A 12,073-nucleotide genomic window follows, 5' to 3' on the forward strand; every position below is an offset into this window, starting at 1 on the left:
AACAACAGTTTAATGCTGACAAGATCATTAAACAAACATTTTACGCGAAAATTAATGTTGCAGAAATAAAAAATTCAAAGAGAAATTTATATTGAAAATATAGCTTTTATAATTCAAAAAATTACAAAACAAAAGAATTATAGTTTATTTATTTATAACAAAAACAAAATTTGAAAACCGCAACAACAAAATCAAAAGGAAATCTTCAAAATACTTAAACATAATAATAAACTACAACAAAACTTAAAATAATGAAATAAAATTCAAAAGTTGAAAGCAAAAAAAAATATTTCTTTAAACAAGAGTTACAAAAAAAATTATAAGAAAAAAAGTTTGATGGTTTTAGTAAGAGTTTAAAGATTTAAGTGAAAAGTGAAAATTTTAAAATAAAAACAAGTTGCAATATTTTGCTAAAAGTTTGAAAAAATTATAATTTCAAAATCATATCTGGAAATCTGCCGCAACTGATATCAAAGCTATAGAAGAAATACATTAAAATTTAAATAATTAAATTAAATTAATTTTTTAACATTATAAAGAACCGCATTTCAAAACAAAGAACAGAGACTTCATTATAACAGTACAGCGAAATCATTAAAAAGTTAAAAACTGAAAATACAGCAAAAAAAATTAAATTTTAATTTAGAAGCAACAATTCTATTCTACAATATAAAGCAACATTTATATTAAATAATAAACCAAATTATGAGCAAATCAAACTATAAAACCAGAGCATTCAAATATTACAAATTTTAAATATTAAATCTATTCATACAAAACCTGATTTTCCAAATTTTCCAAACACAAAGATAAACAACAATAATATATAAAAATTTTAATAGATAATAAAAGCTTCAGATTTTTAAAACAAAAAGGCAGAATTTTTCAAAAAATCAACATAAATCAAAATGTCTTCAACAAATTACAAAATGGAATAAATTTCAAATTTTTGAAAAAACAACATATACAAATTCAAATCGTGTCCATTTAACGCATTAACACAAAAAATTTACTACAATTAAATAAAAAGCAACTGGAAACTGTATTAACTCAATAACAACACATCGAGGAAGATCCAAAAATAAAGAAATATTTTTCAAAACATATAATTATTTAGAACAGATACTTAGTGATTAAGTGTTTTCAAACTAAAATACAAAATAATAAATCAAGAGATTCAAGGATATATAGAAAAGTTTAAGCAAATCTGCAACACAATAAAAATTATTAAATAATAAATAGAAAAAATTATTAAAAGATAATTTACACGATAAATAGAAAAATCAGAATTTTCAAGTGAAAAAAAACTAGTTTATTTAAAAAAAAAATAAAAATAACAAAGCATACTTGAAAGTCAATACTTTTCAGTATACTTGAACTGCCTCGGCAATAGTCGATATAAATAGAAAGAAAATCAAAAAATGCACGGCATTTTTAAAGCGCGATAAGTGTATACCAAAAACTACAACATAAATCAAAAACTAAAATCAAATGCAAAAACATATGCACAGTTTTAACAAAATTGTTAAAGAATTCCTTGTTTCAAAATAAGCAAAGAAACAAACCGAAAAATTAATAATAATATAAAAGGACTAGGAAGTGGTTATATGTGTACAAGCACTTCAGAGAATACCAAAAACTTTGAAAGAAAAATATAAACAACTGTTATAAACTAAAACCAAACAGGTGAGAGTTCAGCAAAACTATTGACTAACGAGGAATTACAAAAAAAAAACCAAAAAAAAATAAAGAAATTCGTAAGAAATTTAAGAGGCAAAAATATACGATAGCTTGCCCACTCAACAAACTATAGACACCGCGAGCAAATCTTATCAAGAAAATAGCTGCAACAAAACTCACTACCAAAAAGTCTTCGAAACATTTACAAAATATGTACAAAAATTACTACAAATCGAAAAAGTAGAAGCAAAAAACCACAAAAAGTTATAAACGAACAAATCAAAACAAAAATACTATAAGTACAACTATTAAATTATAGTAAAGTGAAATACAGAGGCATACATCTGTAAATACTATAATAAAATGGAATCAAAAAATATCAAGTGAAATTTTTCTTAAATATTATATTTTTTATGCAGATATATAAGTGCATAATTTTACAAGGCTGACCATTCAGCATATAACTAGAGTGCTTTTAAGTAAAAGATATTATATATATTAAGGAATATGTGCGCTTAGCATATTTAAAAAATAATTATCAATATTTAATAAAATATTTAGTGTATCAAATTACCCAACGCATGAATTGAATACAAAGAGAGAGAGAGGAGAGAGAGAGGGCACAAATTGTGTAGGACTAACTGCAATTCCTAACTGGTAAGTGAAATATATAAAGTTTTGCATTTATGTAATTATCCTCTTAACTTATACGATGTATATCAGTATAAATACATATACATAAGATATATAATAAATTTTGTTTTCAAATAATGTCTCAAATAAATAATAAAAATGTAAGAAAGAAAAAACAATATAAACTTGAACACACACATTCATGTTAAGTGTTGCTTCTCTGCTAAACCCCTTATATAGAAATGAAGTTTACGACGATTAAAATAACATCAATGAAAATTTTAAAATATACCATCTGATCAAACTTGAACCAGATTGACAAACAAAAAACATTTTCGGGTATTTTAATACAAATCTTTATTATCGCCTTCAAAATAGGCTCCCTTTGAGCCAATACCAAATCTTAATTCAATTTTCCATACACTTACTATAAAGCTCGGCTAGAAGAGCCTTCGGCGAATGACCTTGAATAGCTTCAATTGACTCATGGCGTATTCTACGGAGCGGATTTTTCAATTTTGAAAACACAAGAAGACACAGAGATGAGCTGAGCAATGATTCTCGTTACGTGTTTGGCCCAAAAATCGAGCACACTTATGCTGGTATTGCCTCAAAGCGGCCAAGTAGTTTCATAAACCCACGTCACGTCACCAGAAATGATGTGTTTGATGAATATAAGGTCCTCAACTAAGTTGTCAAGCATTTCTCTTGACACCTATATCGGACGTCTTGTTTGCAAAAGATTGAGGTCTTTCGGTGCAACTCTAGTGTTGACACGCTTCATACCCAAAACATTAAGCAAAATGTGTTGAGTCGACACATAAGTGTTGTTCAGATCTCCTGCTATCTCACTGCGGCCAATACGACGATTTTCAAATACACAATTTTTAACATTTTCGATGTTATCGTCACTTACAGAGGTGTTCGAGTCAAATTTGATAAGACAGTCAATGTAGTAAATCCTATTTAGCTTTATTAATTCTTAGATTTTATAGTGCTGTTACCGAATACCGACTTATGTCCAAATATCAATATAAATACCAGTTTATTGAACCAATTCGAAAAGCTTTTCTTACATTGACGAAACTTAGCCTTAAATATCACGTTTAATATTAGTTTATTAGTAAAGATCAATAACATGATTCTTCATGCCTTACCACATGTTCACCTATTGAATAATGTACAGGCCACTTCTCCAGCTTCGTCAGTACTTGAGCAGAGAAAAAAGAATGAGAGAGTCCCAGAATGTCCCTGTTTGAACACCTTTCTGTACCCTGCGACTTTCCTGCAAAAATTATTACAATAAATACATATTGGATCTATAACTATATCCGTGCGTTTTTATAAAATATTATTATTGCTTTGCCCAAATTATGCAAGCAAATAACATTTTCCCATCTTTCTGGCAATTTGTGGATTCTGTAAAAGAACTGCGCCGGCTTTTCGGCTAAGAATGAATCAAGCCAATTTTTTGTACGCTGTTTTGATGTGAACCGTATTCCTGTGAGAACGTTCTGCATCGACCAGAACAAATGGAAGTCAGAAGAGGCGAGGTCTGATCTATTAGGCGTGTGAGGCAAAACTTCCCAACCGCTGTTTTCCAAATGGTTTTTAACCGGTCTTGCGAAATGATGCCGAGCGTTGTCATGATGGAAAATTATTGTCTAGTGTTTAGTCGCAAATTCCATCTATTTTTCGGCAATCGCTCACTTGAATTTGATGAATTGTTATTAGTAGCCTTTTTTGTTAATGGTTGCTACCGGTTTTAGAAGCACATAATATAGCACGCACCACTGATCCTACCTAATACATAGCGTTTCTCTCGGCTTTGCATTTGCCAAGGTAATACTATATAAAACATCCCGATATCATACAAATATAGTGGGACAGTGGACAGTTGGGCAAAACATAAGACTTTATTAACTAATACTCATTGAAAGAAAAATTTGTTAATTTTGCCTTAGACATCATAATATATTCTTAAAGTACTTACAGCATCAACGACGGAAGCAATGACACTGCTTCAAGCAGCCACGATGTTATAAGTACATATAAAATCGCTTATCCCAAGTTATTCATATTACATAACCATTTCTATACATACATTTGTATGTATTTATAACCGTAACTGTAGAATGTGTCTAAATTTGTAATGTCTGCACTCTAACTTAGCTAATGTCATCCGGCACGACGAAACCAGTGTTGCTAAACGACAAAACGCAATGCATCACAACATGACATAACAACACCGCCAACAAACAACCAACTATGAACCGACTACAACCAAGTACAAGCGGCAATTCCTTTACAACTAAACCATTTTAATGGTGTAAATTAAATTTCAAAAGTTATAACGAACGCGTTAGTAGTGTTTTAAGTTTAGTTTTAAGCACATTTAGAAATGCGTAATTTGTTTTTGCGAAAATCTTACAAAGTGGGTTTGGCAAAAGTGTGCAAGTGGGAGATGTGGAACAAACTTAAGTTTTTAGATGAGATCATTTAGGAAAATGGCATGAAGAGAAATATGTAGAGATTGGTTTGCATACAGTTAATTAACTTTCGTGGTGCAATGCCAGATACATCTGTAACTACAACTAAAGTAAGTAACAGTTTTTTTTACCGCACGGCGGTTGATCTTAAGAGCAGTTGGAGAGAGTGAGAAGCTTTAGTTGAAGATTCAGTTCATAGTTCTAAGAATATACTCGGTTCGATATGTGCTATTCAGTAACTAAATAGTATTTTTGACTTTCAATACTTTTACTTTTATGACTTCATTTTTTGATCAACGAAAGACGAGCACGCAATTTGATCCATCGTCAATTACCTCAATTGTCTTTATCGATCATATTCATTTATTTGAGGCAAGATCGCATGTTGGTAATCCCAATTGTTGTACCAAACTATGAAACTTTTTATATCTACTCAATGAGACTCGATTCGGGGCGATTTTTACACAAAAGAGTACTGTATAACATCTTCTATAATTATAAGAGGGAACCATGTTACCAAAATATATAGTTTTAATATAAATAAAGGCTTGGCACTACTTTATTAATCAAATAGGATTAAATAAGGAACTGGCTACTTGTGAACAGCCTTATATACTCCATGAAAACTAAAACTTCTTAATCGTTTTCCAAATTTTTTTAAAGAATTAATTGCTATAAAAATTAGTAGCTATTATAATTTTTATCACCCCATCTTGATGTAGTGTTTTAGTATTGCTGCAACTCCTTAAGCTGTTCTTGTTGATCTTAGAATGAACATAGCTTGTGTGTATTCTTAGAAAAAAATAGTTTCCTTTTACCATATGTATAATTTAAAGCATAATGGTTATCTTTTGTTTTCTTACAAATCCTCAAACGATTCGACCATAGCAACAAGCAGAGTTTCTATTGTTATTGATGTTGATCCAACCAAAGATCTTTTGAAACTCACAAATTTCTGTGAGGTATTCGACAGACCATGTTCTTCAATTCTGTCCACAAACTGTAGTCCAGTGGATTCAAATCTAGATTTCTAGACGGTCAATCATCAATACTCTTCCTCGAAGAGAGTAATGCTTAACTTATTTGCTACGCCTTCTAAAACAACCCGCTGTTGCACTTTCGCCCCAGTTTTAACGCTCTTTTCACAGAAGTGTAACGCTTTTTCAGGAGATTCCCCACCAAACCATTACCGCAGCTGGTTGGTGACCACGTTGAACCCTTGCAATAACATTTTATGCGTCTTTGGAAGTTTTTGCTAAGGTTTTGTTTTGAAGTATATTATTTATATATTTGTCACAGTTCATAACCTTATATTTTTTTTCATAATTTAAATATGTAACAAAGTTTTTTTTTTAACTTTTATATTCTGTTTTAAAAACCTGTGTGCCAATACAGAAAATTTACGTATCGTCTTATAAATATTTTTTATCTCATAATATATATTATATAAATCAAAGTCTAATAAACATTTATATGACCAGCCTATTAAGTTTATTTCAAAATTTTTGCTTTCTTAGTTGTTTGTGGAACACGAGAACGATGTGCTCGTTTCTTTGCTTTCTTATTATTTAATTAGTTAAAAAAATGTATGAGGTAATTTATTCAAAATTCGATATTTTTATGATACAATTTTGAAATATATTGTGAACTAAAAAATAGTCTTTATAGAAATAGTATTTCTTTTGATTTTCATACTACACATAATTTTCAAAAATAAACATATGGCAACATTGACACTCAACTATTTTTTATATATTTTCAGAATTTTTTATTTGGATTTTTGAAACATTTAGTTAATTACAGCTTGTATATTTTCCATAACATACATGTTCTTCAAAAAAAAAAACAAGCAAGCATCTGGCAACCCTATAATTCAGAATTAAATATTTTTGTGATCGAAACCTTTTAAATATATTGTGAAATAAACACATTTCTTTTACTTTAAGTTTTTTTTTGATTTCCATAATAAACCTAAATATTTTCTTAAAAAAAGCATATGGCAACACTAGAAGTAAACTATGTTTTAGAAATTTTAATAAGTTTTTTTTTGAATTTTGGAAGCATTTAGTTTCTTACAGACAAAGAGTACATGTTCTTCAAAAAAAAAAAGGCATCTGGCAACCCTATAATTCAGAAAGAATACTTTTGTGGTCAAAATATGGGAGCACTGGCACTAAATTATTTATAGAAGTTTTTCAGAATTATATATTATGTTCGTATATTTTTCATAGCATACATTTTCTTCAAAAAAAAACATCTGGCAACCTTTTTTTAATATTTCTATTAAATATGAACTAAATATTACTAACACCAAATTATTATATCATTTGTCTTCGAATTTTTGAGTATTAAATAATTGTCTACAGCTCATATTAAATAATTGGTGGCAACCCTATAGTAGATTAGTACGGTATAAAAAGTTTTGGTTACCACTTTCTTAACCGAAATTCTCTCGTATTTTACTCTTTGTCTTATGGTTTTGTATATATTTACATATGTATGTATGTATAAATATATTTAGACACTAGTAATTGTAAAATTAAATTAACACCGCATTAATCAATCAAACCGCTACAAAAGGCATATCGACTATAGAAATAATTACCGTCACCGCATTAATAATAATATATGTAAACAAACATAAAACACTGATTGACATAATGCCACCACAAGCTATTAACATCAACACTCTTTGACACCTGTCGTTTGCCACAAAACTTTGCCCAAGCGTCGCAGTCGTACGTCATTTTTGACAGTTTCCGCTTCGTATCCATGTTTTTAGGTTGTCATAGACGTAATTGTCGTCAGTGCAGTCAACAATGCATTTTGACTGCTTCATCTTCTGCGAGTTCTGCTCTCTCTCCTTGGTCACATCACCCAACATCATCATCATCAACGAAGTGGTGTGGCTGTGGTCGTGACTTTATTGTGAATTCTTCTGACTAACAGTCGACTTCTCAACACTACTATCATTCTCACAGACTCTCAACAACATTCTTGCATGTGTTCATTTGTTAAATACGCTATTGTCCTTTGCTGTTTCCAAAATTTTTCTTTTACACACTCTTCGCTAACTCAACCTCACAACTGTTGACCAATAATTTCACAGGCATTGCAACGTCATGGTTAGCTTGTCTTTATTACTTTTCTTTACATCATTTATTTTGTTTACATTGTTATTGCTGTGCGCTTATTTTTTATTTTTGTTGTTATTTTTTTTTTTTTTTTTGTAAGTTCTTGTTTTCTTATTCTTGTTTTTTGTTTTTTGTAATTACCAAAGTCATTACATTGTGTCTGCATGGGGTTTTAGTATCACCATCAGGTCGTCCCTATTGTTCCACTATAGTTGGCATGAGTGCGCTTTCAACGGGTAGCTTCATGTCAAGTAATGAATATAAAACTCAATTACATCTGGCGCAGGTCATAATGAACTATGTAGGGCGTACAGAAAGTGAGTGATGACCGAAAAAAGTTCAATCAAAAAAAAAAAAACAAAATCATTCTTAATGAATGCGTAAATAAGAAAAAAATATTTAAGGCGCAATTCCCTATGTGGGTGTTAATTAGTGTATGACATTTTAGCTTGACAGCGTTGAGTTTTCCAATAAAATCAGATGTGACGAGTGAGTTTTAGATGTTGTGCGGTAGCTTTTAAAATTATTCGTTTTCAATGATATTTAATTTCTGTCTAATGTTTTCTGAGCATCGATTGTCATTTTTAGGTCTTTATCTCTTTCTCGTAAAAATCGAGTAATAAGACGATGTGGCTGCTTAAAATATTATCTCTTTTTACATTCTTAAGGAAAATTGCAGCTGCTATAAAATATATATCTAAGTGATCAGCATGACGAGCTGAGTCGATTTAGCCATGCCATGCGTTTTTGAGATATCGATCTGAAATTTTACACATCTTCTTATTTCCCCGAGAAGTTGTTCATTTGTCTTAACCGGCGTTATGAGACTACTATAGTATATAGCTGACACTCAAACTTGTCGATCAAATCGTTTTACCGTAATATTTCGCTTCTTACCACCTGATCTTTTCAATACTTCAACTTTTTTTAACGAATATCATATCATATGATACTTTAGGATTATCACTACCTAAGGTTATTACCTTATTTGTGCAGTCGATTCGTATTCTCAATTCTCCAATTTCTTGCTATCTTTTAAGAAATTTACATATGAAAGGTACAGCAAAGTAACTAGATAAAAATAGAGAAAATAGATAGTATAGATTTAGTACAGATACCTCATTAAAGTGAAGAGCTTGCTCTTCTATCTTAATAAGGTTTATCGCATTTACACTAATTGTTTGGCCAATCGAAGCTGTAATCTCTTTTCAATAAATGAGCTATAATGCATCAGGAAAAAAATTAAGCAATTTTCGTTCAAATCAGCTTGGTTAACGTTTCTCTCTCTGACCAAGCACTTAATGTTAACTTCGTCCACTTGTTCTTTAGTAAAATTAAGGCTTTCGGAAGTTAAGAAGAATTGAGTCGATAATTTTTTTCACTTGCTTTCCTATTATAAATGGAAAATTATTAACATCTGTAGATTTTCTTAAAATTCTGAAATATTGGTTGAAGATTTAGTTGGCAACAAAAATTTATTTTGATAAAATTTGCATAAGACTTTTACGCCCAAACGAATTTTTGTAGGTGAGGCGACGACGTGAAAAGATGAAGAGACCGTGCCGCTCCTGATCGGGTAGCACTCTTTGTAAGACTTTTGTTCGTAAAAATCGTTGCTACGTAATTCGGCATTGGTTTTGAATATATTAGAAAATTCAAATGTTATTTTTTGTATGTAGTATGGAAATATATATGATATATGTATATAAAACAAATGTTTTAGAAAAGGGTGAGTAAGGATAAAAACTAGTTGATCAACCAAATTTTTTTTCACCGTGTACATGAAGCGTACAAGAATTTGAGAATGTTAGATAAAAAAGGAAAATGCAGCAAATTTTCCAACTCAAGTTGTCACACTCGTGTTGACGCAATGAGTGACACCAATAGAAATTTTTTTCGATAATGAGCGACAAAATGCTCCTCGTCTGAATGCAGTCTTACCAGATTTCTAGATTTATTTACTCTCGTAGACTCAATGAGTTCGTATCGTTTCTTAACTGATATGATAATGGTCCATTGTATACATATATATTTCTGTACATATTTGTTTTTATTTTCTTATCGATACGTATTTTCATCTGTGAAGCATAGATAACATCTAATCGATCTCAATTCAAAACAAAACTTTTTTTAGACGTTTGGTAAAGGAATTTGTATTTAATTTTAGTAGATTTGGTATCAGCTAATTAAATTTAACCCGGACTGATTAAAAAAAGTTCACCTACAATATTTTAATACAAACTTTATTATCGCCATCTATATAGGCTTCTGAGCCCATATAAGCATGCCAACGTTTTATATATGTACATACAATTGTTATAAGCTCCGGCTGGAACGGCGGTGTTTTTAACGAATTTTTGTTTTTCCGGTTTCGGTTAATTTTTGGAGCGCCATTTGCAAGATTATTGGAGTTGAAGTTTTGACGTCACGCACGTAAAAATGTGCTTCATGAATGTATGATCTTCAGATTCAGCTCTTTTAGTACTAGTCCAACATTGACAGGTTTCATACCCAAAACATTAACCAATATATATTGAGTCGTTCCATAAGAAATGTTGAGATTCTCTGCAATCTCTCTGATGCCAACATGACGATCACCATAGTTAAGATCGCCAGACAAACTGCTGGCGCCGTAAGTAACATTTGCCAAATAAACACTAAGTGAATAAGGAACAAATTTTATCCGCAGATAAAATGGACTAGTCCGGGTCAAATTTGATAATATGGTATATATATATATGTACATATATTTATTGGTTTATCTATATGTATTTTAGCCTGAGAAGCATTGATAAAATTTAATTGAATTCAAAAAGAACTAATCATTATCTATATATATGTTTGAATCAGAAATTTTTATAATCTTTAAACTAACTTTAAGGGCCCTAACTTTACAACTATTTAGATTTTTTTTTTAATATATATTTTTTATTCAAAAAGCGGTACGATTTTTAAACATAAGAATATGAGCTAGTATTTTTGGGTTGCTAAACTTTTTTTAATGGATATATAGTAGTTTCCACTTAATTGTAATATACTACATATATGTGAATATTTTTTCAATTTCTATTATAAAAAATTAAACGATGTCATTTGCTAAAGCCCATAGTTATTTAATTAAACATTTTGCTTAATTTATGCTTCTTGATATATGTATTATATTTTGTACAACTTAATTGTTCCATTTAAACTGTCACTACTGTAACAGCTTGACTATATGCCATGTAATGAGAAGCTTACCACGATTGTTGCTTGTGTAATCTTAAATGAGAAAGGCAAACAATTATGCTCACCCACAACAGTATTGATGCTTCTTTGTTAACCTCTCTGCTCTTATTACACTTACCCACTCATAGACATAAGTATGTATGCTTGTCAGTCTATGTCTCTTCAATATGTATTCCGTTAATGCTGCGCCATTGCTAATTCAGTCTGTGATTTGTCGTCTCTTGTTACGCCAGAGTCTGCTAGACACTTAGAAATGTATTTACATTTATACATATACATATACCACACATAGTAACATTTCTTCTGCCGTTGTCTGTGGTTTTTTCCTTTTATTTTGCTGTTGAAGTGTCAAATAATATTACTTAACAACACGCTGTACCATAAATGTAGATATATTGTTAAGGAAGGCACGAATGCTTTTTTGTAGAATGGCTATGTAGTACGGCTATATGTACGAGTATATGTATGGGAATTTTATCGTACTTTTGTTGCATATAGGTATGTATGTATCTGTTCTGATGTGTTTTTATTTTGTTCTTGATGTGAAGCCTATTGTTTTTATGGCAATTTTGATATGCATAAGGCGTAGGTTGATATGTAGCTAATATCGTAAGCGACCTTTCGAGAGAATCTCTGGAGGAAAAAATTTCAAATACTATAATATTATATATATATATATATGTATGTACTCGCATGTATCAGCTTGTATGAAAAATATGTTAAAACATTGCTTCAAATTTTTCTTTTTGAGTTGCATTTAATCTCACAGAAACCATATTTAAGAATTAAAACTCCCTATAATTAAGAATATTGCTGTCTCTAGCATACTTTGAAATAGTTCTCTGTATTAATAAAATTCGAAAAATTATAAAATTGTCCTATTTCTTCTTAGTCCTCTACTCACCGCAC

At 30.2% G+C, this 12,073-nt stretch overlaps 1 protein-coding gene and 1 long non-coding RNA gene across 3 annotated transcripts in view; one reads left to right on the forward strand and one right to left on the reverse strand.

Moving 5' to 3' along the window:
* Window positions 1–2,207: 2,207 nt before the first annotated feature.
* Lar (tyrosine-protein phosphatase Lar) overlaps window positions 2,208–12,073 on the forward strand; it is a 781,775-nt gene continuing 771,909 nt past the window's right edge. For both annotated transcript variants that reach the window (XM_070107010.1, XM_070107011.1), the window contains exon 1: window positions 2,208–2,337. The gene's annotated coding sequence lies outside the window, so the exon portion shown is untranslated. The remainder of the gene's footprint in view (window positions 2,338–12,073) is intronic.
* LOC138855987 (uncharacterized) lies at window positions 2,646–4,230 on the reverse strand. Its single transcript, XR_011395128.1, has 3 exons — window positions 4,117–4,230; window positions 3,471–3,598; window positions 2,646–3,405 (listed from the first exon to the last, which is right to left on the reverse strand). It is a non-coding gene; the product is annotated as an uncharacterized lncRNA (long non-coding RNA).

The sequence above is a fragment of the Bactrocera oleae genome, chromosome 3 (genome assembly GCF_042242935.1).
Source record: "Bactrocera oleae isolate idBacOlea1 chromosome 3, idBacOlea1, whole genome shotgun sequence".
NCBI lineage: Eukaryota > Metazoa > Arthropoda > Insecta > Diptera > Tephritidae > Bactrocera > Bactrocera oleae.